This window comes from Triturus cristatus, chromosome 3_2, assembly GCF_964204655.1.
Source record: "Triturus cristatus chromosome 3_2, aTriCri1.1, whole genome shotgun sequence".
NCBI lineage: Eukaryota > Metazoa > Chordata > Amphibia > Caudata > Salamandridae > Triturus > Triturus cristatus.
The window spans coordinates 988,792,449-988,815,271 of NC_140584.1; the positions used below are offsets into that span (position 1 = coordinate 988,792,449).

Sequence of the window (22,823 nt, forward strand, 5' to 3'; positions counted from 1 at the left end):
AGTAATCAGCCCAGTTACTTAGTCTACAGTTGTGGACACACTTGCGCCGGGAAACCATGTCTAGGGTAGCTGTGCGCCATATAAATTTAATTAATAATAATAATAATATAGTCTCAATTTTTTTAATTTCTTCAAATGCGGGATTTCCTCAATCGTAGAACCTTGAAATTGAATCCAAACCCACTTATGGAAGCTGTAAGGTCCCAGGGGAAAATAGGGGTGTTATATAAAATATTATTGTCATTTAGAACGAACGATTTGGGGAAATAGAACGCGCAATGGGCCGCGACTTTGGGAGAATCTGATATATCTATAGAAGATGCAATTGCTAGATCTAACGAAGTCTTTTTATCTGCAAATTTAAAAGTACAATTCTTCAAAACGGTATTTAATTTATATTATACTCCTGCGCGTATGAATAAGTGGGGAGCTTGCTATGATGGTAAATGTTTTCGATGTGGGGAAGACAATGCAGACAGTATCCATATATTTTTTAGCTGTGTTAAACTGAGCGAATATTTGAAGGATATTGAAAAATTTCTATCAAATATTCTTGGATCTTCTCTTAATATCACACCGGCTTTAATGCTTTTGGGGGATTGGTCAGGCTGTAAAAAAGGGTAATTTTTTTTATAAACATCGCTATTTTTTATTTGTGGCAATGACTATTGCACGACTATGTATAGCTTTTAACTGGCTACGACCTGACCCTCCCAGTTTTGAGGGTTGGCGGATCAAAATGTACAATTTAGCTAACATAGAATTAAGTCTGTATTTCATAAACGGGACAAGGAAACGAAAATTAGGATTGTATATATGGGAGCCTTCTCTAAACATATGAATGCATGATTCAATGTGTATTTACTTTATTCTTTGGTCGTTTATGTATTTCATTTTTGGCTATGTGATCTATTTTGGTTGTTTTTCCTTGTGTGGACACTGTGGAATCTAAAATAAATAAATAAATAAATAATACAAAAAAAAAAAGGAACAACAAGAATGAAATAAGAACTATTTTTATTTACATACCAAACTGCAGTAACATGCTGGATTTATTAAAACAAAAACTATAAAATAGAAAAATACGTTAGCTCACTCAAAAAAAAAATCATAGGGAAAAAGCACAGGCATAACAAGAGAAGGAATGAAAACATACTGTCAATAAATAAACGAACAGCTTGCTAGGCTCCTATCAAATATTACAGAGCTAGGCGGCTTGTGTTTTTGCTAACCATCGTCATGCGCTTCATGTTGTCATAATTGCTTTCAGCAGCGTAATGGCTTTGCAATTGCATCCAAGCTAATTACGTGCAGAAATTTTAGCTTCTCAACAGATGCTAAGCAACTACCACAGCAGAGTGCTGCTTGCCCTTGTGATGAGGTGAAGAGGCACATGGGAGTCCAGTAGGAACACTAGTCCCATGGGCTAGCAAAGACAAACGGGAATACTCCATAGGCACACAATCAAGCAAACAAAACACCAGCTGCACATAAACTGGAACTTCCCATAACCTAATTACAGATGATTCTGACACTTTCCATTTCAACACAATTGCTATACAAAAGCTAAATTAAATGCTCATCATTCCCTAATCAGCTAAAAAAAAAAACTATATATTACCAACAATCATGACGTTTAATAACAGGCCGATGGCAGACAATATTGATGTAGGTGTACTTGAAAAGAGTCTGCATAATTTACTCCTTTTTTCTTCACCTTACCTGATCAGAAAAGCTGTTATTTGATCTACTTATAAGAGAAGCATGCATTTGGATTAACAATATGTAAAGAATCAGTAGTGATAACCACCTACTACATCTACTGCAAGTTTCTTCCTACCCAATAGTCTGACCTCCACAGGGTTGAACAAGGTTGTGATGGGCTTTCTGGGTGAAGTTAGGTACATCAATCATAAGTCAGTCTTAGTAATGGTGAAAATGGATGTAGGTAAGGCACAACACTCTAAAACCTAAGCTAGTATGGGTAAAAGTTAGTAAGCCAAAAAACAAAAATTCGAGAAATCCCTGGACAATGAATGTGTGTATTTCTAAAGCTAGGTGAAGTTCTGTCATGTAGTGAAGCGGTTAAGTTCAAAAGACTAATAAAACAAGCATTGGCATAGTCAATAGGTCTCGCTTTTGGGACCTTATAAGTGTTTAGCCATGCAACAGTGGATGTTGTTGCACCAAGGATATTGTGCTGCATAACTAAATACTTATAAGGTCCCAAAAGCGAGACCTATTGGCTATGCCTAAACATGCTGTGACTTGTAGTTTTACTTGTCGCATAAGAAAGATGGGCTACCAGTTCCAGCATTCTCACTGCTGCTTCTTGAAATGCCAAGACTGCACCACATGGGAATAACTGAACTAGCTATGCTCGATGTGGAAGTGTGAAAGGAGGAGGAGGGAAAGGAAGACTTGATGTGTGAGTGACGACAGATGAATAAAGGAAAAGAAAGAGTAGGAAGGAATATTAGATCAGATGAGCGCTTCGATGCCTCATCAGGGGTAGTAAGCGCTATATAAATGCAATTATAATTGCATTATGTGTGTAGGACAGAGGAGGTTAGAGACAGATGGAAGGGAACATTAGCCATGAAGTGAGTGACAGAAGGGATGAAAGACAGAGGAGGGGAAAGAAGGCGTGGTGTGGGAGTTGAGGAGGACCGAGTGAGGCAGGTTGGAGGTAAAGGAGAGATAATGTGCCATGGGCAGGAAAGAGGAGGCACGACGGAATGGAAAAGAAGACCTGTGAAGAGAGGGTGACGGACTGGAAATAGCAGATGAAAGGGAAACAGATGAGCACCTGGTGAGCAAGGGCTTGGTATGGAGGAGAGTGGAAGACAGAGTAGAGAAGGCTGGGTTTTGTGAGTGGGGGTAAGGAAGACAGAGGCAAGAGAGAGAACAAAACCAAATATGTGGGTGCCAGGGTAGGAGAGGGAGACAGAGAAAGGCCTAATGAGTGACTGGTGAGAAGAGAGAGGAGGTGACCAAGTGGCTGGAAACGGTGCTTGAAATTGAAATATAGAATTGCTAGAACTCTGGTTGCAGAGTAGCTGTTTGCTGCTGGTAAGTGTTGGTACTCTCCCATTACAAGCATTGGTGCAGTGCTGAGAGGGGCAGGTACCATCCCTCTCTAATGAAAGAAATGCGGGTTCTTAGCTCTGATAGCGCCCGCCCATTGAAAGCACTGGTTGGAAAGTAAGCCTTGGTGTGTGAGTGATAGGGAACGTCGGTTGGAATGGAGTTAAATTAACACCCGATATGCGTGTGATGGGGAGGAGAGAGAGAGACAGAACAGAGGGAAAGGAAGACTTAGTGAGTGAAAACAGGGAAGACAGGCAGGAGTGGGGGGGCATTATGACTGGCGTGAGGAGACAGAGCGGAAGTAGACAAAGACACTGTGTGTTAGGGAAAGAGAGCTAAACAGGAGTGGATGGAAGGTAAGTCCTGGGGTGTGAGAGGTGGAGAAGGATATAGAGGCGGATGAAGGCCTAGTGATGAGAACAGAGATGAGGCGTCTGAATGGAGGTGAAGACTCGGTGTGTGAGTGATGCGTAGAAAGACGCGTGGAGGGAAGGAAAGACCTGGAGTGTGACAGAAGGGGAGGAGAAGTGGGCGAAACCGCGAAGAATGAAGACGAGAAGGAAGACTATGAATATGACAAAAAAGGAGCGAGGCTGAACGGGAGTGTCTGTCTGCGTGCATGTGCACGTGCATGTGCAGGTGAGAGGTGGACATGTGACAGCCTCCTCTGGGGAGGCCCTGGGATGTCAACTCCTGACATCCCGCAGACCAGCCCTGTGACAGCTGCAGATCAAGATTATCAAGACGAAGAGCGGGGCGGGGGCAATGAGACAGAGAACTGGAGGGCAGATGCTCGAGGATGCGCGTGGGGGATGCCTAGCGATAGACACATTCTCACTGAGCTCCGAGACTCCCTGTTCGCCAGGCAGCCTCCAGAAACTAAGCGAAAATCTCACAAAAACGCGTCTCGTGCTGCAAGTTAAAAAAAAAAAAAAACAAGCATCGGCTGCGCGGCCGTGAAAGTGATCGCAATCAAGCGCGTTGAGCATTGCGCTTAATGAGCATGACGAGGAAAGCTATATGGCGCCTCTGCTTGTAATCGCGCGCCCGCGCACATGCACGCAAGCTGTAGGCCACAGTGGTAGCATTTTTTAGAGCCCTTACTAAAAGTCTCCCCAGAGCGGCACATGCGCCGGCTCAGGCGAGACCTAAAAAGCACATATTAACTACAAAAAGTACTACTCACTTGCTGGTAGATGATCCTGCACATTACTGTAAGCGGCACATTTGCATCTACGGAGGCCATATCACATCGTCGGCTCATCACTCCCCAAAACAGTAAACACAATCCTCGGGGTAACCATGAAGTAGGAACTCGACTTAGAGTGAAAGTCAACAAAGAAACCTTAAAAGATTTTACCATTATCTCCACAACTGCTGTAATAGATTCTCTAACTCGGCATGCTCTACAAAAACTTCGGCAATACTCTCCCTTCACTCCTCTCCCTTGAAGCATGCAAATGCATTCTTCATGGGCCTGCAGGCACATCGGAGAAGACTTCAAAGAGTCCAAAATGATACACCACATGAACCCTATGGAACACTTCATCCCCACTCCAAGGACTCAACATGGATCCCATGTCACCTTAAGGCTCAATTCAAAACTCTGCATACCACGCTAAAGCTTACTATGACAAAAAGGCTTTGTTCTTCCAGATCAGTCTTCCTAAATATAGTAAACAACATACTTCCAGGGTCAAAGGCACACCTTATCAAGAAACCAACCCTAATAAGTAAAGGAAAGGAGGCACATGCTTACTCCCTATCACCACTGTGGACCTGTGGAATCTCTCCATCTCCTGCTTTCATCTCCAGACCACAACTCATACATAAATGATGAGCTGCACAGCGCAGCTCACAAAAATTTACTGATCATCACACTAACACTACTGGTCCATCTTCTATCCTTCATCAGCACCACACACACACAAACACAAAATTGGAAAACAATAGCATCTCATTGTACATGCATTAAAAATAGGTCTCAAAGGCAAGTCGCATAGGTAAACAGATGTGGGACGGTGAGAGGTGTACATGGAGAGATAAGGAGACACAAAGCCAGAAAGACAGAAGCAAATATACCAAAATATGTGTGGCATACAGGGGTGCAGGCACATGGACAAAAGGGACAAAAAAATTGAGACAGAAACGTGGATGCCACAGGGGGGTGGGGGGATAGAGGGTGATCAGCAGCTAAAACAAGTGTGTTCACACAATCCAAATGCCTCCATACAACATTGCACCACTCATATTCATAACACACTACACAAATCATAACACATATACTCATACTACGGCTATCAACACAACAAATGGGAGAACATCATCTCACACCATCATGTATACACACCTTCATTGAAAATCCACAGCATCATATAACTTACCCATAATTAGAAAACTACAACTGAGCAGACTCCCCTTTCCAGACCACTCTAACAATTGAATGAGAACAAACTACCACTCAACATCCCATATAGACCTATTGTTCCACATTCTTGTGACAAGTCGCTATACCCATTCTTTGCTTCAACCCGTTAAACAGAAGTTATTCAACAGTAAGTCACAACAGATATTCACCTCAACCAACGCACTGCATTTTTCCAATCAGCTAAGCACCAGAGTTTTCTCATCATGTCAATCAAGCACAGAGCTAGTCAAACAGCACAACCTCAAACACACGAGATTGTATTGTGCAATAACATTTATATAGTGCTTACTACCATTATGTGGAGCACCGAAGCACTTGCCTACATGGGTAGTACGCTACACCTTGTAGGATGTAAAGATGGAAGTGTGATGTCTTTTTTTTATTTATTTTTTCATCCTTTGTGCGAAGTGAATCCATTTCCTGCAAGATGACCACTGAGATGCAGTTATTGTGTTTTGGGGCACATCACATAGCAATGTGATGGATGAAGTGTGAAAGAGAGGCACACAGATTATGGTTTTCAATAAACTGGCACCTTTGAGCAGCATTCCAGTTCCCTACATGGTATTTCTTGTGGCCACTGTCCACTCAACTGTCCTCAGGGATCAGTTCTGAGATACTTTTTAATTTTATGATCCTGAGAAGGCATAGGTTGGAGGGAGAAAATGTGGCGAGGTCTGCTGAGATGGACTTTGTTAATATCATTCCATATCTAAGTGTCATTGTGAGATGTCACGAAGTGGGCACAGCATGTAGGTTGTTGGGACCTACAGTGGTGGATTAAATTAAAGTCCTCCATTGGCTAGCAGCATGTGGCAGATCTCTTCAATTATTTCATGGCTGTTCAGTTGGTGACGGCTGAGCTAAAGTCTGTCGACTGGTACAGTACTGGGCAGAACTCATAGCAATGTTATCTTACGTAAGTGCAAGAGTGTCAAGCGGTTTATGGGAATTATTATGGAGCCTGTGTGAGCTACAATTGATTTCCTGACGGTTGAGACTTATAGTATTTCAATTAGTGTGGGCCAGGAGGTTTATTTATTGAATCGTATTGTAACTCCATGTATGTAGCACTATCCATGGTGAGGATGGTGAGGCATTGAAGAACTTTATGGCAAGCAGCACACTGTTCTGGCAAGCAGCACACTGTTCCGGAATCCAATGTTAATGTTTTTACATGCTTACCTCACCGCCCTTATGCCCTTACCGCACTTAAGCAGATGTGGCAGCTTACTGCTATCTGACATATCAAATCACATTACTCATTCTGACACAACACGACCGAGGCAGATAGCCATTACCATTGAACTCCATTAAACCAAATGTCACTACAGATATATATTCCACAACAGCACCCCTGCCTCCCAATGCTAACAAACACATCACAAACATTCCTACTTTAGACCCATTCAGACCGAAAGTCTAAGCTAATCACATGAAGGCTCCATATCATCCTTCTACTGTAACTCCCAGTGGCTTGCTTCCACGAATTTCACTTTGGTTCCCCACTCTGGTCATTACTGTGTAAGAGACAAAACACTTTAAAAAATAAATAAAGAGCTCCACTTAAAAATTCCTGTCAGGAAGGACAGGGCAAGAAGCTGGCTCGACTCCGATAGCATCATTCACCTCAGTCAGTGGTCTTGACACTTGATCTATCAATTGCCCTGCCACACTAGACAAATACCCTAGGAAATACACTTTCAAGAAACTGGATTTCTGCTTTCTGTACATCCCAACGCAGAACTTATTCAGGATTGCAAACGTAAAGGTTTTGCAAACAGAGAAGACCAGCGTGTCCATGAGCTAACTTAATATTTAATAACAACCTCGAACACTACTTTGATTTTACAAAAAAGAGCATTTCACAGCTATTGTCATAAAGGAACAGTTCACTTTCCAGCACTATCTGAAGACCAAAACATAAATCCCTTTAACGACAATGCACTTAAATAGGCATGTAAAGTAAGTGAAAAAATAAGCAGCAAACTAGCTAACATTTGGTAATTGGATTTAAACCATCTTTGGTTCTGCGTCATTGAATGTGTCTCTAGGAAAGTTTTAATTGGACAGTATTGGAGCTGGTGGCAGGCACCCACTCCTTGGGACGCAGACTCGGGGCTAGAGGGAGCAGGAATTTCTAAACATTTAAATTATTGAGATATATTTCAGAAAATGCAAATTCAATTAAAATAATTTGACATCCCTAACCTCCATCTGCAATCTCATGATTCTACCATGCCCAAATTCACAACCAAAGTAGCTCGAAAAGGACGTATTTCTAATCAGCGTAGCATGTCTCATACTTCACTATTCCCGTCTCCTTTTGCCAGCTCGAATGGCTCAACACTTTAAATGGTGTACACAGTTTTGAAAAGGCTGGAAACTAGACACGGTTGGAAGGTTTTGTAAACGAAGAATGGTCCTAGTAAGTAATCAGTTCAGTAGCTAGTAGTGTAGATTATGTAGGTTTATTCAGTTACAAGTAAGATGGTACAGCCACAACGGGCACAGCATCCTGCTGCTCAGCACCACTCATTTCAACTGACCACTCATACAAACCATGCACTCATGAACATTCTATTGCATCACACTCACACAGGCTGAGCAGCAAGGAACTAGGAGACACAGGATATAACACATCTCCTTCCTTTGGGAAACAATAAAAAAGATTAGGAAGTAAAAAGAAAATACACGTTTCACACCTCCTGTAAATATAAGTTCCTTATCCTAAATCACAAGAAAAGATTACGTTACATTACATTAATTATTCCATTACATAGGTGGTCAAATAAAATCAGGTCACATAAGATCACATAAGTGAAGCTTTGCATTCGTAGAATTAAAAAAAGAAGATATACAATTATGTCACAATTAATGAATCACTACATCACTTGAATTGTAAATTAATATCACATAAGATAAAAAATGATAACTCTCCATAGATTGTAAAGGAAGACCTAATGCAAAACACAATGCATATAGAAACTCCATGTACCATAATATGCACAATAGAGACCACACTGTATGGGATACCCAGTGCAACACTCACTAACACCGCCTAATAAGCAATACTGCAGACAGCAAACGATTTAAATATGGTGCACCACAAGTGCACCAGAAGTAATCAGACAAATTACACAGGCGTAAGCATGGATGTGACCGGCTGTAGAAAAAAAAAAACTGTCCCAAAGTCAAGAGAGCGACCTCACACCAGGGCCACTCCAAACAGCATTAGAAAGACTTCACCTTAAATGTCGGAGCAACATGCATGTCTCAGCACTCTGGTGAGTATCTTCCAATGATCCCAGAGCATCGGCGTGCAGTCATATTCCCCAGAAAAATCTTCCTTCCTACTGCCACACCAGCACTTAATGATGTGAACTAATGCATAGGAATAGTGAACAAAGCCAGTCAGTCAGTCAAAAAAGTCTTTATTCGATTCGCATCATAAAAGACATACTACACATATTAAAACAATTCAACTACAATGCAATTCATTTTACAATACAAAATCAGATTTATAAAACCTTTAAAATATTACATAAAACAGTAGATTAAAATGATCGCAACATGATAAAAATACAGTAAAGTGCAAAGAGGACACGCCATTTAACCCAAGGTCCATAATGTGATGCTAGTTAATAACAGCTAACAACACAAATCACGACTTAAGTTTCCTAGCCCTAAGGATCCATGCCCAACTAATAAATTTGGCAACACCAATTACTACAGGTTTTGAAGTATCTGTTTTCAATATTCTACTAGCAACCTGTGCAGAACGAGTGCTCATTAGTCTGCAGACCGGTCGAAGCCAAACACGTCTAGGGAGTTGGTAGATTGGGCAACAAAAAAGGAAATGATCCGTGGTTTCAATCTTGTCTGCACAAAATGGGCATTTATCACTACCAAGAGGACTCCAACTTTTGGTGAGTCCTCGCAGTGGTAGGGCGCCCACTCTAAACTGGTGATATAGTTTACGATCAAAAAACTTCAAAATGGTATCCCAGTAGCTTTCATAAACAGACTCGTCCTTAAAAACTAGGAAGGTGACAGTCATCGTGGAGCCTATGAGGGAAGCACATCTCCTGTTCTTAATGGAACTCCAGTACGCATCCTTGAGGACCTTTTTTGGCGGGAAGACCTCTGTATCTGGGTTAGCCCATAGGTCACGCATCCCGAGATCAATCAGCAGGGTTTTGATACTAGACAGCCAGGGTATCCTGTGCGACCCCTCCAACCCTTTGATCTCCAAGAGGGCTTTTGCATAGATAGTTAGTTCAGGAGTAGTCCACAGACGACGCCAAAACGCCAGGGGTCTGTACCCTGCCCAGTCCTCTATAGGCTGGATTCCCAGATCGTACAATAGGGGGATGCGCGGAGTGGATTGGGGGAGCCCAATAGCTGACCGGAGGAATTTATTCTGGGCGGTCATCAACTTAAACAAGTTATTAAAACCCCAGATCTCAGCTCCATATAAAATGGCAGGTAGAATCTTGGAGCCATAGATCTTCATGAGTGGAGCTATTGGTTTTGTTAAAAAGAGTGTTTATGCTCTTTCAGCAAAGCTCCTCCCAATTGAGCATGCTTAAGAGCGAGAAGATCCAGCTGGTGGGACCAGCTGCATGTCTCGCTAAAGGTGACCCCAAGATAAGTAAACACTGCCGTTTAGGATAAGTTGACACCACCCAGACACACCTCCGCCTTAATGCGCCGGGGACCACGAAAAGCCATAAACTTGGTCTTCCCAACATTTATCTCCAACTCATGCTCGCGGCAGAAGATCTCGAAGCGAGACAGGGCTAACTGCAAACCCTGTCTCGTCTTCGAGATCAAAAGGGTGTCATCCGCGAACATGAGTAGGGGAATCTTCATTCCAGCCAGGGTAGGTGCATCAGTAGGGTTGTTTGAAAAATAATTTACAACCCCGTTGTTGAATAGTGAAAACAAAGTGGGAGCGAGCACACACCCTTGTCGAACACCTTTGGACACTTTAAATCTATCTGTCAACTCCCCGGGTTTACCCCAACGGACACGGGCATACGTATTTTCATGAATGGTGACCAAAAAAGAAACCAGTTCTTTTGGCATGCCCATATCCAAGAGTACTTTCCATAACTTGTCCCTCGGCACAAGGTCAAACGCAGACCTTAGGTCCACAAATGCCGCATACAACTTGCCACCCCCCAGAAAAACTACCTTCCAATAAAGAAGTACTACCCTGAATACTTGGTCCAGGGTCCCAGTATGTGATCGAAACCCTGTCTGAAGAGGGGACAACACATCAAAGTCGGACATCCAAATTTGGATACGACCCAGAACGAGGCGGGCTATAATTTTTTGTACTGCGTCAATTAGACTAATAGGTCTATAATTGCCCGGGGCAGAGCGATCGCCTTTCTTATAGATCGGCAATATCTGAACAAAGCAACTCAACGTAAGGATACAACACAGCTAATCACAGCAGCTGGAGCATATGTGCTGCGTCAATTCAGCGCGGCTGCACCAAACTGCTTCCAATTACGTCACCGATGTCTCATGAGGATGACTGCCACTTCGGAATTCTGCGCATGGAAACTCCCATGCACAGACAATGACTAGGCTCATGGCCTCCAGAGCACACGGTTGACGGCTTGAACCCCACTGCTCATGAATCCATATCTCGTCGTCACTTTTGTAAATGAAAAATGGTCCTTGTAAGGACTCTGTCCAGTAGCCAGTAGTGTAGATTATGTAGGTTTATTCAGTTACAAGTAAGGTGGTACAGCCCCACCGGGAACAGCATCCTGCTGCTCAGTCCCACTCCTTCCAACTGACCACTTATCAAAACCATGCTCTCATGAATATTCGATTGCATCACTCACACACATGCTGAGCAGCAAGGAACTAGGAGACACAGGATATAACAGAAGGGTGTTGGAATTACCTTATAACAATCATCTTCAGAATCGTATGTTCCCTTTTCAAATTGCTTTCCAGCAAATAGCAAAACGCAAAGACATTTCAGTACAAACTACAAATACGCCATTTTATGAAGATGATTACCTGTAGGTTGACTCACTCCGTTACTCACTTTGTTTGGAGTGACAGTGGGACACAGATTAGACACTTGAAAGCACCTTTTTCAGAACGCTTAAATACTTTTCCTTTACATTTTGAAACCTGCTGGTCTCAACTGATTGTGTATTTACGATCGCTAAAAAACGTTTTTGAATATTTGTTTCGTTTCCTAGCATTCAATCAACTGTACATTTTGCGCATTGAAAGCACACAAACATATTTGGCATTTTCATCCAATGCCCAAGCAGAGAAAACCTTGGGTTCAGTGAGCCTACATCAGTGGTTCACGGCCATGAAAGAACAATCTATTCGAAAACAGTTCAATACGTAAAGGGGCTTTGGCTTTATAAATGACCTTAGGTTTTCCCATGCAAAAGCCAGACTAAAGTGACGCACTGGCGCAGACTTTCACAAGCGACAAGCAGGCATTGGCCTGTTAAACAGCTGGTGAAGGCGCCACAGCAAAATTGTATTAAAAGAAGTCATGACGGGCCTAGAGTATACAAGAATGAAAAGCTAGTCCTCAAACACTATCAAAATATTTAAGAGGGGCGTGTTTCAGAACTCGTGGAGCACAGAAATGGATCAGCATACAGAAGGACCTATGGACCGCAAAGTAAAACAGTAAACTTTTAGAATGCCATATGTTGCTGCAACAGTTATCCATTTCCGTGAACACTAAACTTATTTGGTGTGAAATTAACATTGAGTTCATATCAAATAACGGAATACTTCACAATGAACCCGTGTAAAAGGTCTGCAGAAATGGAAACTGCAAACACATTTTTATTTATTTAAATTCTTTTGAAGGCTTAATCAGCACGCATACATCAGAGTTAGCATACTCCTTTAAGGGGTAGGAATCTCTATTTATCTCTCTCATAGTGCATACCTTCCGCTTTTGTTTTGGGTGGCTTCAAGGTGAGCCTGGGGAAAGCTTGGATGCTGGAAACATTCTCTTGGGTGTCCTGAAGTCTAGGTCTTCTCCAAGGACGGTAGATGTTCAGTATTTTATGGCAGAAAAATATTTTCCACTTTCTCTGATGGACTGGGTCTTGCCCAAAAATTTCACTCAAGACTATCTGACCTCAGTCTTTCAAGGCTGAAACTGGTTAGCTCCAATGCCTTTGTGACATCAAGGCTAACATATGCAAGTCATCTCCATGGGCTTTGTGACCTAGACACTTACATAGCAGCAACTGGTAACGTGAGCCTCTTTGTTCTGATAGGCTCCTTGAAGATCTAATACCACAGGTCTAAATTGACCAATGGCATCATCCCTTTGTGTTACTTGTCGCAATCACAACCCTGCCACGTTCATCTGTGTTGGCATGAGCTTTAAAACATCCCTATTTTAGATAAGGCATATATCCTACACCCAGTCTAAAGGATTAAAGTAAATGGGGAACCTTAAAGTGCATATATAACCTGTGATACTGAGAATTGTATATAATGTCTAAAATGTCCATGTGGTAAACTATATGTATGACAACCAAAACGGATAATCAAGATCGCAGGTGCAACATAAGAAACAAGGTCCTTTAAACATTAGCGGGAGCATACTTTAATCATTTTAATTACACAGTAGCCAAATTCCCTAGCCAAAATCCGATAGCCCAGACATCTGAATTTTAAAAAATTACATGGAGACTTTACAGGGGGAGGGTGAAGATTTCCATAACAAGGAAAACTCTTCTGGATTAATACATTTAACATAATTGAACAGAGAGGAGCTAGATGGACTGATAGACGGGAACAAAAAAAAAAAAGATTATAAATGCTTTGTCTGATGCCGTTTGTACTAAATACTTGGACTGAATCCTTTCAGATGTATGTTTTAGTATTTGTATAGACTGTTTTCCTAAAGTACACATATAGTACATCTGGTGTTGTATCCTGGTTTCAAAGTGTTCATGCTCTGCCATCGAGTTCTTCCTAAAATGATGTAATGTGGAACGTTGGGGGTCAGAGACTACAGTTGGAGAAGGGCCGAGCAGCATGCTGGCTGCTGCTGGTGGGGCTAGTCTTGGACTGAACATCTGAACATGTAACTTGCACAATAAATACTCCTGAAATACTACCATCTGTCTGGACCAAGTTACTACACCTGATTTTAACAGACACCAAAATAAATACACCATAACGAAGGCACTCTAGTATCTACAATTGTTAAATATTTTGATGCGCTGTTCAGCTTTCGACCCTTTTGAAAACTTTCAGGTTCTTCTGTTATATAATTAGGGTACTTCACTTTTACATTAATTCAAAATCATTAAGGTAATCTTGCATTTAACTGGTACTTGTCTTCACACAAGCCATACTTTTTTTTCTTGTGAATAGACCCCTGCACCAGCTTTTTGTTTAAACCGGAGGGCCAAATTTTGGACTGGTAGCATGTTTACCCTATACCCTGGAGCACACAGTAGCCACTGTTTCACTGCCACTGGCTATTAGAGAAGGTTTAGTGACTACATTATCAACCCAGATCAAGAATTCAGCGGCACTAGAAGGTGCACTACCTAAACAAAGAAATAAACAAGGGGATTTAGATCTAGCTTGTACATAAGCACAGCACAATCCTCTTGTTTACTGAGAAGGTTTCTCAGAATCATCATTATACATTTCATTTGAGATCAATACTAATGTTACGTTGTCTTAACCTATTTTTACCACATACATTTATAGACATTAAATAACTATCTATATCACTGACAATCATTTCACTATTTCTACAATATTTTTTTAGGTTAGCATAGGTCATGTGTAAACTTGATATCTATCAGAAGAGCTGCTGATGTAAAAGTGTTAGATGCAAATAGTGTTTTTTATAATGCATATGAGGTTTTGATTCACATTACTCAAAGAGCGAGGACATTTTCATTTTCAATATTTTATCCCCGGTTTGATTAACACCTAAAGTTATGTGTAGATATATATTTGAAAGCGTATGAATCTAGGGTGGGGAAAATCAATTATTTTTGTTTAATGTAAAATCTTATGGGCCTCTATGTTCTAAAACTGTTGTCAGGTGGGTGAGATTTAATAAGAAATGTCAGTGTTTTGTTAATTTGTTGTGTTTCAAATTTAAAAGATATTTTGATTGCCTTGCTAACAGAATTACAGTAATCACAAAGGAAGCTGTGGAAGTCTAATATTTGTAAGTTTTGAAATTGGTGTTGAAATAAAAAAAATTATTTAAGCCTCGGAGCACCTGTAAATAAGATGAAAGCTGCTTTGATGGGGCTTTCAATGACTGTCATGTCCTAAATCTGGAACTTTGACTATGGTTATGAATTACTTTGAAGAACTGCATGGAGTTTGATGTATAATGCTAACCCCAGTGTCTTTAAAGAAATCCACGTTCTTCTATCACATTTGGAGAATCTTCATTCTCCACCTTATTAGTAAACACTGGAGAGATGAAAGCTACCTCAGCTTCCAAAATGGATACTGTTCAATGACTAGAAGGTTCACAGAGGTACTTCGGAAAACATCTATTGGAGGAAAGGGTGCAAAATACTAACAAGGGACCTCAAGGCAGCTCAAGAAAGGCTGGAGTAACAGGAAGGGTGCCAGGCAGGAATAACATTCACCTTTTGGGGGTACCTAAAAGGGCCAAATCAGGTCACATAGAGGCATTTATGAAGATACTGAAGCAGGACCTCATAACTTGAGTAACAATATATGAGGCCTTCCTCATTAAAAGAGTTAATTGTTCCCTGGGCCCCAAACTAAAGGAAAACCCTAACCCTATCATCAGAAGGGACAATGCGCTTAGAATGCTGGATCACAGTGAGTCGTGCATACTGATCCTTCTCGACCTTTAGTCAGCTTTTGCCACTGTCAAACATGATCACCTAATTGACCACCTAGAATACAGGATGGGGCTATCGGGCCTGTTTTAAGCTGGTTCTCTTCGTTCCTTCAAAACAGATCCCAATGTTTCAAGGTGGACCAATCCTTGTCCCACCCTGCACCAGTCACCTTGGGTGTTCCACAAGATTCAGATATGTCCCCCACGCTTTTTAACCTGTTCATGGAGTCTCTAACAGAAATTTTAAAATCATCCAGCATTCGCTATCATATGTATGCGGATGATACCCAACTATACCTGAAGATCACCTCCCCTGAAGACATCCAGTCCCTCAACTCAGTCCTGCTGGAAACACAAAGCTGGCTGACACGCAATCACCTGAAGCTTAATGCTCTTAAAACGGAATTCCTACTGATCTCACCCCACAACCAATCCCTCGTCATGGAACAATGGATGAATCAGCTAACTGCTCTTAACTGCAGTCCACACCTCGTGGACTCTGCATCATCTCTGGGTATCATTCTAGACAAAAGCCTGAACATACAGAAGCACATCAGTTCCCTCACCAAAGGAGCAAACTTTCAACTCAGCTTACTTAGGAAACTCAAACCCTTCCTCCCGGCTCATGACCTCAAGACTGCAGTTCAAGCATTAATGATCTCAAAGCGGGACTATGGCAGTGCAACACTCTGTGCCCTGCCTAGAGTGAGGATGGCTCCTCTTAGGGCGACCCTCAATTCCGCTGCTAGGCTTTTAACTGGTTCTAAAAAATACCACCACATCTCTCCTGACTTGCGTGAACTGAATTGGCTTCCTTATGAAGCTCAGATTCAGTAAAAATTGCATGCATGGCTCACAAAGCCATACACTTCAAGACCCCACTGTACCTAGCGCAGAAAATGGAACTCTCTTGTGGGTCTAGAGCTTCCAGAAACGCCAGCACCCTTTTGCTTAAGCATCTAAAATTCAAGAAAAAAAAAAAAGACCTAAAACCGAGCCTTCTCGGGGTTGGCTCCGAGGATCTGGAACTCCCTTCCCCCTGAAGTCAAGGTGAACCCTTCTACTGTCCTCTTCAAAAAAGAGGTCAAAGGGCTCCCGATGAAGAAATTTCTGCCTTAGCATGGCACCTGCATCGGATTCGGGTCCATACACGTTGTCTCTGGCTCTGCCTCCGGGTTCACGATGAGATCGGACAATGCTAGACTCCGACTCTGCCTGTGGGTGTGTTTACTTCCCTCACAAGATTGTTGGACTATTTTAGACTTTGATTTTGTCGCCTGTCTATTCTGCTTTGTATGTTTATACCCTCTGATGCATAATCTGTATTATACCCTTATGATGCATAATTTGTAAAGCGCTCCGATACCCTCAGTGGTCATGTTCGCGGTATATAACACTTTAAAAATAAAATGAATAAAATAAAGAAGAATTTTAAATTGCAATGATAGAGACTCCATTTTGCATGCCACCACGGAAACTGGAGAGTTATTCTATCAAAGCCACAAGGTGAGTGTTTACCCCATTTTAACTATCCAATGAGCTCATAAGCAATTCAGCCCACTTAAAGAATCACTACATGCTAAACATATTACATTTCCAATGCTACACTGGAAACTGGTTCTTCCTTACTAGCTGGCGTGTCTATATTCAACAGTATCTAATGTATATTTGACTGCTTTTTAAGAGTGTCAACTGTTCTCTCCAAGCTGTTGTTGTGTCACCTGAACTATTATTGTAGCTGCAATTTGTGCCTGGAACTGTGCTTTTATGTCTCGTTTCACCTGCCTTACTTCAACGAGGGGGACTGTGACTGAACGCAGCTTAGAGCTGGTTTATGGAGGAGTCCTTATGACTGCTCCTCACCTGTGTAGGACCTTAAAGCCAGAAACACAATGACATTTCTAGGGAGTTTGAATTATACAATCCCCATTGGACTACATACAATTGAGCGGTCCAACATTACAACAAAAAAATACAATTGACCTTCCCCACAACACACTCAAAAGTTACTGAGCAACCCTATCCCTCTCTTTGTCATATGTGTGATACTATCCACTCTGTTGTGAAATTCCACACAACCCATCAAAACAAAACCTTGTGAAAAGCTCTTCAGAAGCCAACCACATATCAATGATCGGGTCATGGTAGGAAGGAACCCAATACTGAAGCACCACACAGATAGTGGGTGAAAGTTAGCATCTTTTTATTTTTAATAAAAACGAAGTAGGAGGCTTACTGACCTTTGAAGGGTCAATTCATATTTTGCCCTAAACAGAAGGTTCCTGAATATTTCCCTACACGTTAGTTGCCTGATATTTTCTGGAGAGGGGCCATCAGCTGCTAAAGCCTTCTTCATCTACTATTTTTGATGCTCCTTCTCACCTGCCACTCGGTCACTGCTCTGGAGCTTGGGAAGATAAATTCTGTCTTCAGGTCAGTTTCAGTGATTTTTATGTACTGGAATGTTAGAGGACTTAATCCCCGCAAAGCAGGAAAAGTAGTAGCATATGCAACGAGCCACAAAGTAAATTTACTGATGTTACAGAATACTTGCTTCACTTTTTCGAGTCGCTTTTTTACAAACAGGTGGAGCTCTAAACATTGCTTCTTTGCTTAATCATATTTCTGAGGTGTTGGCATTTTGATACTTTTGGTATTAAGGCGCCCAGTGTCACAGTTATAGCCGCGATGCCAGTTAATTACGTGTGTATGTTTATTGTGTGCGTGGATTACTTGAATGCTGGACGTAAATTTCGATGCTTGTGCAATCATGAAGGTTGATTGTCACTGAATTCTGATAAGGAATGGAATCTTGACCGGACATGACTGGGTATGGCTAACAGTCTTTTTAGGTTTTTAAATGAGATTTGAACAAAATATATAGGTACGACAGTTTCTGCACTCCGCCTATCGGGCGGGACTTGACACAATGACGACATTGAAGCTCAGGGTCACAATAACGCACGAGTGAGTAGACAACTTTGGAATATGAGCATCCTTGCATGACGGGTGCGATTATAAACAGTAACTATTTGTTCATTTGTTTGTGCTGTTGTATGTTTTGTTTCCCTTACAGGTGGACTTCTTCTCATTTCCTGAAGAAGGGATATAAGTATTCCCCCTCTATTATTGAGCACGAAGGTTACAGATATCTGTTCCTTCAATTATTACACATAGAGTGAATCACTGTCAATGCCAGGGATGGAACCATTTGAGCCCTGATGAAAGCCTGGGACCTTTGTGGCAAATGTGTTTGTGGACTGAAATATGTTGGCAGATTATTAGGGTTATAGTACCATTATTCCAAAAAAGATCAGTTTTTTACTGTTTTCAATATCCACTACGTACCCACGAATAAAAGGGATACCTGGGGAACGGAGTAGGATTTTTATCTTTAAGTCCCCCATGCCTACATCTCCTAAGAGCTCCCTGAAATATTGGTTGAGCCCACCCTGACCTTTAGGAGTCAGGGTGAACCTGATGATGACGCATGACACCAATAGGTTGTGTGAGGGTTAAATAACAAAAGGATTTGTTGTCCTTTCCGCATTCTACGGTGTTCGCCAAGTAAGGATCTTTTTGATTTCTAGAGCGCATCTCTGGATGGATACATTGAGATAGATTTTGATACACTCAGTTAAAATTTCCAGCTCATGAGCCACAGATGGCCAAGGAGGGCAGCTGGGTGTATGTGTTTGGAGTCCTACGAGGACAGAAGGTTTTGTTCATAAGTAGTTTGACACTTAACATGGACTCCCTTAAATTCTTTAATAAAATGATTGGCTAAATTATTCAGACTCGGGATTATCATACTATCTGGGGTGGTAATTTTAGTATGCTTCCAGGCATTTCTCTCGCTAAGTCGGGCAACCCCACTTGCTCCAGAACTAACTTTTTCTTAATTACCACACAACTATCTAGATACTAGATGCAATATTCTTACAAGGACGTTCTCAGATCATTCTTTTGTTAATGTGGAGATCGTTTTCTCCACTGCTTGTGCACCTACAAGATTCTGGAGATGTAAGGGCTACGCTCGGACCGATTCCACTTTCTATTTGCGCAATGAGTTCGAGTGTTTCTTGAGGTGAATGACTGGTTGGTAGAGAGCATCCATGTGTTATGGTGGACCTTTAAGGTTCAACCTTGCCATATAACCATTTCAGGTGAGCGTTTGAGCGCTATGGAATGACTTGAACATGTTTGGAAGAGACAACAGCGGGATTCTCCAAAGTCAGTCCTGGAGGACCAGATCCATGCCAGATTTTTAGGATCACTAAATTTATCTAAATGGGGATATGCTAAAATCTGGCATGGGTCTGGCCCTCCAGGACTGACTGGAGAACCCTGGACCAGAGCATGAATTTGGCGCCACAGGGAATAGGTCTGGATTACATCAATTTAAAGATAAACTGCAGTAATGTTGCGAGGCTTCTTATCCAAATTCCTGCACTGTAAGCTCTCAGGAAGATGAGATGGTAAGTGCGAAGGCCCAGTGCATTTTCTTGGTTGGGATGTGCAAAAGGGAGGTTAGTGAAATTTTCTAAAGCTGTAGAAGAGGATGGCATGGTCCATAAGGAGAACACTATATTGTGCACATGTTTTAGTGCAGCTATTAAGATGATGTAGGCTTATGACTATATTGAGTTAAATTATAAATACTCTGACTTGTTAACTATTCCTTTAATCAGATCGCACAGATCTATCTGCCTTCCACCTACCCAAGGAATATACTTTTGTAACTTGCATGATGACCTTCAAACTCACTTTAAACTCTGTTGGTATGGTACCCCAAGCAAAATGACGCTCTGCGTTTAATGGTTCCATGTCTTTTCAACCCATCAATAACTAAATCTGAATACTGACAGTACACTTCCCTTCTTTGTTCTCAATCCTGAACCTCATCTCTTCCTTGCTAAATGTCACTTGCTGTCATGGTGTACTGAGAGAAGCCACAGCTCTCTGCTGCATGTCAAGCGCCCTGCTGCCTGCCCTTAACGCTAGGTTAATGCTAAATACACATGCCTGAAAATGGTTCTTGCAACATGTGGGCCCCACCAAACCTAACAAGGATACTTCTAAACTCTACAAAAGACAGCAGAATCAGCAATGGCAGCGAAGTCCAAGGCTCTGAAGCATGGAACGTTCTAATTTATGAGCTCAGAGGTCAACAGGGATTCAGGGTCAGCAAGAAGTTGAAAAGGATATTACTCTAAATGAATAACTGACCAGTCAACAAACTTCACTCTTCTTTGATTGTTACCACATCGCAGGCACCCTCGCCATGCATATTACAACAGAAGTAGCCCGCATGAGACCCTATATAAAACACAAACTAAAGCCTAAATAACCGTGGTATTTTATACTCAATAGCACTTTCTCACCAGTCTTAGATGCTAACTAGCTGTAGTGAACCATACAAAACACACATATTTTAACCTCTTTTGGGCTGCAGCAATGTGCTGACACAACCTTTCACAAACAAAATACAGTTAATCTGCAACAGCTAGATTAGATAGTAGGTTTTTCATGTCTATAGGATACATACATTTCATTTAGAGGTCTGAGCACTATGTTATATTTTTAAAAAAAGTGACATACTTAGATTTGCTAAGTGCAAATACAGGCATTTCTAAATAATAAATTAAGCACAGTTATCGTTTTTTCTATGTCCAAGTTATAGGCCGGTTGTAAAAATACAAATTAATGAAGTCTGGGCACAGACGCACTTTATTATTGTGTATTCTATTGCAGCAAATGCTAAATCTCATGCATAATTGGTATTTTAGTCTTCCTCTTATGAAGCCAAATATGGTAGTAGGAAATGGGACTAAAGTACAGTTTAGATTCAATGAAGTGGGAGAACATTGAATGACTGCTGCAAGTACTGAATGGGAAGCAATAAAATAGGGAATCGGTGGACATTAAACACCTATTTAGTATTACATTATGGTCGTCTTGAAAGGTATTGATCCAACATAGTTAATCTTAAAATTATGCTGCGTGGCATTTTAATAAATCATGAAATTATATATTTTTGGCTTGATGAGAAGCACTTCCCTAGATTTATCAGGATATGGCAGCAATCATGGGTCTCCCGGACCACAAGTATCATGCCACTACCTACTGCTGCCTTTGCCTACTCTTGCCAACCCTTATGTAGGGAGCTGTGCCAGAGCGGCATCCATCAAGAAGCTCGGCAAGTTCTGCTCCCAGTCCACATGTTTAAATGCTTTCCACTCATACTTGCATGGTTTCTCAAACTTATGCCTTTGCCAGTGATCTTAAGTGTCTTAGTTACAAAGCCCCAGAATAGCCAGCCTAGGGCAGTTTCTGAAGGTACTTGTATGCGGAAAACACAACAGTGATGAGTGGAATGCTTGCAAAAACTCTCAGCCACAGGCAATACCTTCATTGCAGACCATTGTTTTTTGGTCAATATGTCACTCCTGGCAGAGTCCTGCTCGTAAAGGAAGACTCCAGTCCGAACTGCTAAGCCAGGTCTACTCAGAAAGAGAACACACATACCAATGTACATGGCCTGCTTCAGGTTCCTCAGATCTTGGGTAACAGTTAGAAGCTTCTGCATGACACCCGGACCAATACAACCTATTCATAGTAAAGAAGTGGTTTCTGAAATGGGCAAATTGCATGCCAGAGTGTAGTAAGATTCTTGTCACGTTTCAATTTGTCATACTGCCTGAAACCACTTCTTCCATGGTGGTCCTAGGTCCATTTCTTTCCATTTCAAGAAACAGGCCTAGATCTTTACTATCAGCCTTTACTGCCTGGAGCAAAGTTGCACTAGTGCTTGTAAATCTCAGACTCCGCTTTGAGCTTAAGGCTTTCTAATTATGAAGAAACTTTAACTCCCCTTCAGTGACACGGTTTACAGCAAACTTACATACTGGTAACCTGCGCCTGTTCCTATCCACATCACATAGTGAGGAACCTTGGAGAGCTAATAAATTCCCAAATAATGTTATTTGTGACACTCGGGGGGGGGCAGGGTCTCTTTAATGATAAAGGCACAGAAGCGTAACAGGAAAGATCCTAAATAGCTGAAATTATGAACATGTACACAGCATCTCCTGCGAATAGCCTGGCAGCTCTAGAAGTAGGACTGTGAAATTCAGAATCTAACTTTGAAGCACTGTATTTGCAAAACAGACCTTCCAATTCCTAACAGTAATCATGATCTCAAATACATCATAAATTCTTAAATTGGTCTGGTGTACCATGACAGAAGTGAAGGTGACTGGCCCAGAAATACAATAGCAGAACAGGTATCACTGACCTCCTTTCATCAAAGATATTTTGCATTTTCTGGCTGCTGTGCTCTTTAGTATTAGCCTAGAAAATGGATCCTTGTATACAAGCTTGAGAATGAAAAACTTTGTACAGAATGTTATGGAGCCCTAAAAGTTCAAC

At 41.5% G+C, this 22,823-nt stretch overlaps 1 protein-coding gene across 3 annotated transcripts in view; it reads right to left on the minus strand.

Annotated features, from left to right (window-relative positions):
- The window catches only part of ANKFY1 (ankyrin repeat and FYVE domain containing 1), a 506,490-nt gene that overhangs the window by 459,284 nt on the left and 24,383 nt on the right, over positions 1–22,823 (minus strand). The window contains exon 1 of one of the 3 annotated variants that reach the window (XM_085649584.1): positions 8,768–8,897. The exons of the other annotated variants lie outside the window; for them this stretch is intronic. The gene's annotated coding sequence lies outside the window, so the exon portion shown is untranslated. Of the gene's footprint in view, positions 1–8,767; positions 8,898–22,823 lie in introns of those variants that run through there. 3 annotated transcript variants of the gene reach the window in all.